General features: G+C 56.3%; 1 non-coding gene across 1 annotated transcript; it reads right to left on the reverse strand.

The window, feature by feature from the left end:
• Positions 1-3,875: 3,875 nt before the first annotated feature.
• Positions 3,876-3,994, reverse strand: LOC125372585. The gene has a single exon (XR_007218201.1). It is a non-coding gene; the product is annotated as a 5S ribosomal RNA (ribosomal RNA).
• Between the last annotated feature and the right edge of the window lie 3,506 nt (positions 3,995-7,500).

Raw genomic sequence — 7,500 nt, forward strand, 5'->3', positions numbered from 1 at the left:
CAACAGCAGTCTTCCCTACACAGTCATGAAGGGAAACGACCCTCCTACTCGTTGCGGCGAACACATTCAACCTAGCGCGGGCAAACGGCTGGAGTAACTACGACTCTCTTAAGGTACACACACGCATGAAGAACAAGTTTCAACCTAGCGCGGGTAAACGGCTGGAGTAACTACGACTCTCTTAAGGTACACACGCACATGAAGGACAAGTTTCAAGCTAGCGCGGGTAAACGGCGGGAGTAACTACGACTCTCTTTAGGTACACACACCCATGAAGAACAAGTTTCAACCTAGCGCGGGTAAACGGCTGGAGTAACTACGACTCTCTTAAGGTACACACACGCATGAAGAACAAGTTTCAACCTAGCGCGGGTAAACGGCTGGAGTAACTACGACTCTCTTAAGGTACACACGCACATGAAGGACAAGTTTCAACCTAGCGCGGGCAAACGGCCGGAGTAACCGGGACTCTCTTAAGGTACACACGCACATGAAGGACAAGTTTCAAACTAGCGCGGGTAAACGGCGGGAGTAACTACGACTCTCTTAAGGTGACCCTGAAAAGAGCTTGATCAGAGTAGGCTATTGCGCCACACTTACGCCACATGATGAATGATGAAGAACGTTCAACTTCAAAACTTCATTACCTCCCATCAACTTACAAGCAACAACAGTCTTCCCTACACAGTCCCGAACGGAAACGCTGGTCATTGAGAGAGAAAAAAACACAAGTTCATTTCGACTTGCAAGTAAGCTGGAAAACATTTGTCTTCAATTCCGACAAGTCATTCGCGGCCCACAAAGTCACCACCCAAGATGATCCACAAAACAACAACAGAGTCAAGAACGCAATCGCTGGTCCTTGAGAGAGAGATACACAAACGCAACCGTCCGTCATCAACACCATCCCGTCACCACCGACGCACCCAACATCAAACGCTACCAAAACGACCCTTTTCAAATGCCATTCGTAGCGGCGCCCCGGGGTTTTGGGAACCCGTTTTCGACATCTGCCGCGTTCGAATCCCAAAAGGGTTTGCCTGTACCCGATTCCTTAAAAGCGAGGCGCCGCTCTTCAAACGTCATCGGCGTCTTCCGCAGCGTCCCGGGGGTTTGGGAACCCGTTTTCGACATCGGCCGCGTTCGAATCCCAAAAGGGTTTGCCTGTACCCGATTCCTTAAAAGTGACGCGCCGCTCTTCAAACGTCATCGGCGTCTTCCGCAGCGTCCCGGGGGTTTGGGAACCCGTTTTCGACATCGGCCGCGTTCGAATGCCGAAAGGGTTTGCCTGTACCCGATTCCTCTAAAGCGAGGCGCCGCTCTTCAAATGCGCTCGGTGGCGTACCAGACAACAACAACAAACCGAAACGGAAAAAAAACGCACCAAAAACAATCCATGACAAAAAGCGCTAAAACCGCATGCGCGCGCAGGCCGCCGGCAGTGCGCATACACGAAAAACACCCCCAAGGGTCGGCACCACCCGGTCCTTGCCGATAAACGTCTCAATCGACGCCAACAACAACAAATCCTACACGAACGGAGATGCCGAGCACCAAGAACAATGACAAAAAAAACGCTCCATAAGCGCTAAAAACGCGTCCGGGAGCACGGTACCGTGGGTACGCCATCAACAAAACCACCCAAAAGGGTCGGCACCACCCGGCCCTTGCCGATGCGAGTCCAAAACGCCGCCCATCCGACGCCAACCTCGACTATGACGTCTAACCCTAGATGCGGCGCCAACAAAACGCGGAAAAAAACGCTCAAAAAGCGCTAAAAACGCGCCCGGGAGCACGGTACCGTGGGTACGCCATCACCAAAACCACCCCCAAGGGTGGGCACCACCCGGCCCTTCCCGATGCGAGTCCAAAACGCCGCCCATCCGACGCCAACCATCGAAAAATACATCCAACCCTAGTTGCGGCGCCAACAAAACGCGGAAAAAACCACTCAAAAAGCGCTAAAAACGCGTCCGGGAGCACCGTACCGTGGGTACGCCATCACCAAAACCACCCCCAAGGGTGGGCACCACTCGGCCCTTCCCGATGCGAGTCCAAAACGCCGCCCACCCGACGCCAACCTCGACTACGACGTCTAACCCTAGATGCGGCGCCAACAAAACGCGGAAAAAAACGCTCAAAAAGCGCTAAAAACGCGCCCGGGAGCACGGTACCGTGGGTACGCCATCAACAAAACCACCCCCAAGGGTCGGCACCACCCGGTCCTTGCCGATGCGAGTCCAAAACTCCGCCCATCCGACGCCAACCGTCGAAAAATACATCCAACCCTAGTTGCGGCGCCAACAAAACGCTCAAAAAACGACACAAAACGCACGCGCGCGCACGACCACGGGGAACCTCGGACATCAACATCACCCCCAAAGCTCCGGAACGTCGGGACCCCGCCGGGAGACCTCCAAAAATCCACCCCAACGTGGAAAAAAAAGAAAAACAGACCTAACCCTAGCTAACCCCCTAACCCTAACCCTAGCCCTAACCATACCCGTTAGCTCGATTTTCAGCTCTAACCCTAGCCAAGACCAGTCGGGCTCAAAATCGACCAAAACCAGCCAAAACGGGCTCGGAAAACGCCTTTTTTCAACCTCAAACCTACAAACGCACGCTCCTGGATGCAGCCCAGGCAATCTCTGCCTCTTTCCACACGCCAAACCACCACCCAGCAGGCGCCACCCAAAAAGACCAGAAGAAAAAACGCAAAGTCCAAACTTTCGCAAATAACAACGCGAACGCCCGTTCCCCTGCTCACGACCCTCCTTCTACGTTACGACTCCACTCGGGAACGCAGACACGTGCCGGTTCGGCACACGCGCCCAAACGGGACGACAAAAACGGACAAAAACGACACGTTTTACCACATTTCAAAAACAACAACGCGAACGCCCCTTCCCGTCGTACAGAACCTCATTCTACGTTACGCTTCGACTCGTGACGACATACACGTTCCTGTCTATTCGTATGGCACGCTGACCTTTCAAGTCATTCCAATACGGCCAATGACGCATTTTTTAACCAGTCAATAACGTCTGGATTACGTTTCAAGACACAGAAAAGGCGGCAAACTACGGGTAATGGTCACGGAACATTGGCTCTGCCACAATAACAAACCTGTGTGTGGTATACCGGACACTTCTAAATAGATTTTCGATTGTTGTCCAAGTACGAATCTCAATTTGGTTTGCCTGTACCAACTCCGTCAAATGTAACAAACTCGTTGCGGGACGTGATCGCTACGGAACTGGGGTGCGCCCAAGCGTCCCAGGGTGTTCCAAACCCATTTTCGACGTAGTCCACGTTCGAATCTCAATTTGGTTTGCCTGTACCAACTCCGTCAAATTTTACAAACTCGTTGCGGGACGTCATCGCTAAGGGATTGGGGTACGCCGAAGCATCCTAAGGTGTTCTAAACCCATTTTCGACGTAGTCCATGTTCGAATCTCAATTTGGTTTGCCTGTACCAACTCCGTCAATATTTACAAACTCATTGCGGGACGTGATCGCTACGGAACTGGGGTGCGCCCAAGCGTCTCAAGGTGTTCTAAACCCATTTTCGACGTAGTCCACGTTCGAATCTCAATTTGGTTTGCCTGTACCAACTCCGTCAAATTTTACAAACTCGATGCGGGACGTGATCGCTAAGGGATTGGGGTGCGCCGAAGCATCCTAAGGTGTTCTAAACCCATTTTCGACGTAGTCCACGTTCGAATCTCAATTTGGTTTGCCTGTACCAAAGCTGTCAAAAATAGGCCACGTCTTGGGAGACGTGACCCATACATCAATAACTCACACTGAAGTGAATATGCTGTTTTATAGCCATTTCGGACACGGATCAACGTGAATTCAATTACAAAAAGAAACGTTTACGGCACCGGGAGTTCCCAGGCGGTCACCCATCCAAGTACTATCCCGGCCCGACTGTGCTTAACTTCGCTGAGCGGACGAGAAGCGGTGCTTTCACAGTGGTGTGGCCGTAGACAATAAAGTTAACAAAAGTTTCAAAACCAATGGAACTCGCCGGACTTGGCTTGGAAGCGCCGGGCGCACACGGGAACACCCGCCGCCGACCAGAACGGGAATAGCCGACCAGGCTTGGTTGCACCGAGTCCGCCCGACACGGGAACACCCGTTGCCGACCAGAACGGGACGCGCCGACTTGGCTTGGGTGCGCCGGCCTCCGACGGGAGCGCCAAGTCGGAAGCACCCGGCGCCGACCAGAACGGGACGCGCCTTGGCTTGGGTGCGCCGGCCTTCGACGGGAGCGCCAAGTGGCGAGCACCCGGCGCCGCTAAGAAAGGGAATGGCCGACTTGGCTTGGGTGTGCCGAGACCGCCCGAGACGGGAGCACGGGACGCGCCGACTTGGCTTGGGTGCGCCGGCCTTCGACGGGAGCGCCAAGTCGCGAGCACCCGGCGCCGCTAAGAAAGGGAATCGCCGACTTGGCTTGGGTGTGCCGAGACCGGCCGAGACCGCCCGAGACGGGAGCACGGGACGCGCCGACTTGGCTTGGGTGCGCCGGCCTTCGACGGGAGCGCCAAGTCGCGAGCACCCGGCGCCGCTAAGAAAGGGAATCGCCGACTTGGCTTGGGTGTGCCGAGACCGGCCGAGACCGCCCGAGACGGGAGCACGGGACGCGCCGACTTGGCTTGGGTGCGCCGGCCTTCGACGGGAGCGCCAAGTCGCGAGCACCCGGCGCCGCTAAGAAAGGGAATCGCCGACTTGGCTTGGGTGTGCCGAGACCGGCCGAGACCGCCCGAGACGGGAGCACGGGACGCGCCGACTTGGCTTGGGTGCGCCGGCCTTCGACGGGAGCGCCAAGTCGCGAGCACCCGGCGCCGCTAAGAAAGGGAATCGCCGACTTGGCTTGGGTGTGCCGAGACCGGCCGAGACCGCCCGAGACGGGAGCACGGGACGCGCCGACTTGGCTTGGGTGCGCCGGCCTTCGACGGGAGCGCCAAGTCGCGAGCACCCGGCGCCGCTAAGAAAGGGAATCGCCGACTTGGCTTGGGTGTGCCGAGACCGGCCGAGACCGCCCGAGACGGGAGCACGGGACGCGCCGACTTGGCTTGGGTGCGCCGGCCTTCGACGGGAGCGCCAAGTCGCGAGCACCCGGCGCCGCTAAGAAAGGGAATCGCCGACTTGGCTTGGGTGCGCCGAGTCCGCCCGAGACGGGAGCACCCGGCGCCGCTAAGAAAGAGTAAGTGAGTCACTTACATTTTAAGGTCGCATCGATATCAACGGCAGGGGCAAGGCGAAATGCCCGTCACACTCTGAACATCGTCGGAGAACATACCCCGGGAGTCGGGGTAACTCCCGGGAAGACGGCAGAGGCAAGGGGAAATTGACCTTACAATCTGAACATCGTCGGAGAACATACCCCGGGAGTCGGGGTAACTCCCGGGAAGACGGCAGAGGCAAGGGGAAATTGACCTTACAATCTGAACATGCTCGGAGAACATACCCCGGGGGTCGGGTTCACTCCCGGGGAGACGGCAGGGTCAAGGGGAAATTGACCTTACAATCTGAACATCCTCGGAGAACATACCCCGGGAGTCGGGGTAACTCCTGGGGAGACGGCAGAGACAAGGCGAAATGCCCGTCACACTTTGAACATGCTCGGAGAGCATCCCCCGGGGTCGGAGTCGCGCCCGGGGAATCGGCAGAGTCAAAGGGGAAAGTCCCATCACACACAGAACATCCTCGGAGAACCTCCGTCGGGGTTGGAGTCACTCCCGAGAAGACGGCAGAGGCAAGGGGAAATTCACCTTATAATCTGAACATACTCGGAGAACATATCCCGGGGTCGGAGTTACGCCCGAGGAACCGGCAGAGTCAAAGTGGAAAGGCCCATCACACTCTGAACATGCTCGGAGAACCTCCGTCGGGGTCGGAGTACATCCCGAGGAGACGGCAGAGTCAAGGGAAAATACACCTAACAATCTGAAAATGCTCGGAGAGTATACCCCGGGGTCGTAGTCGGGCCCGTGTAACCGGCAGAGTCAAAGGGGAAAGGCCCGTCACACACTAAACATCCTCGGAGAACCTCCGTCGGGGGTCGGAGTCCCGAGAAGACGGCAGAGGCAAAGGGAAATTCACCTTACAATATGAACATGCTCGGAGAACGTATCCCGGGGTCGGAGTCACGCCCGAGGAACCGGCAGAGTCAAGGGGAAATACACCAAACAATCTGAAAATGCCCGGAGAATTTCCGTTGGGGTCGGAGTCAAAGGGGAGAGGCCCGTTACACTCTGAACATCCTCGGAGAACCTCCGTCGGGGTCGGAGTACTTCCCGAGGAGACGGCAGAGTCAAGGGAAAATACACCTAACAATCTGAAAACCCCCCAGAGAGCATCCCTCGGGGTCGGAGTCGCGCCCGAGGAAACCGCAGAGGGAAGGGGAAATTCACCTTACAATCTAAACATCCTCGGAGAACATCCCCCGGGGTCCGGCAACACTTAAGGGAAAAATCTGCATGAAGCTAAGTTTCCTAGTACTTTTTCAAAACACACCGAGGCATCAAGGGTCACCTCCTGGGAAGGTCCGAGGCAAAAATTGCGAGCAAGCCAAGTGCCCTAATAGATTTCAGGGGCTGCCGGGCAAAGCGGCATCATTAGTCCTGCACGTCGGGCCCTACCCGAGCGGCCCTAATGCCCAAGGTAAAAAAGAGTAAAAGTGGCCAATATCCTCGGGCGTCGGGAGCAGGACTATTCCCCGGACGAATCAGTGTGCTTAGGGTTCATTTCTCCTTTCTTTTACCATTCCTTCGGGAAAAACGGCATCATTAGTCCTGCACATCGGGCCCCGGGCCCTGCCCGGGCAAAACTGGAAACCTACGAGGTAATTCCCTTGGATGCTCAGATAGCTACGGGCGAAGACCGAGAGGGGGTCGGTCCAGCATTTAAGGTGGAGATAGACCTAAAGACTCCGACAGCGTCCCTCATACAAAAAAGTTGAAAGTTAAACTATCCAACGTATCGTCGGGGTTATCTATAATGTGGGGGAGAGGAGACAGAAGTGACTGATTTCGTCTGTTTCGGCCGATTCGCCTGACTTTGGTTCAACGCTCGGTGTGCTCGCTACGTTTTGCCTGGCTCAACAGCGACGCGCTTTCGGGACCGAGCGGAAGGGTACTGAAGCTACAGGGAGACGGGGGGACTGCTATCACCTGGCTCGATGACATTGGCTCTCTTCCCCCATGCACGATGCGCCGACCGAGACGAACGTTACGCGAGGTACGATGAGGCAGGAGGACCGCTATCACCTGGCTCGGACGCACGGTAGACGGACGGAGACAAGGGGGACTGCTATCACCTGGCTCTGACACACGCACGGTATATCGACGGAGACAGGGGGACCGCTATCACCTGGCTCGGACGCACGCACGGCAGACGAAGACAGGGGGACTGCTATCACCTGGCTCGGACGCACGGTAGACGGACGGAGACAAGGGGGACTGCTATCACCTGGCTCTGACACACGCACGG

This window comes from Haliotis rufescens, unplaced genomic scaffold, assembly GCF_023055435.1.
Source record: "Haliotis rufescens isolate VD_foot unplaced genomic scaffold, xgHalRufe1.0.p SCAF_43, whole genome shotgun sequence".
Taxonomy (NCBI): domain Eukaryota; kingdom Metazoa; phylum Mollusca; class Gastropoda; order Lepetellida; family Haliotidae; genus Haliotis; species Haliotis rufescens.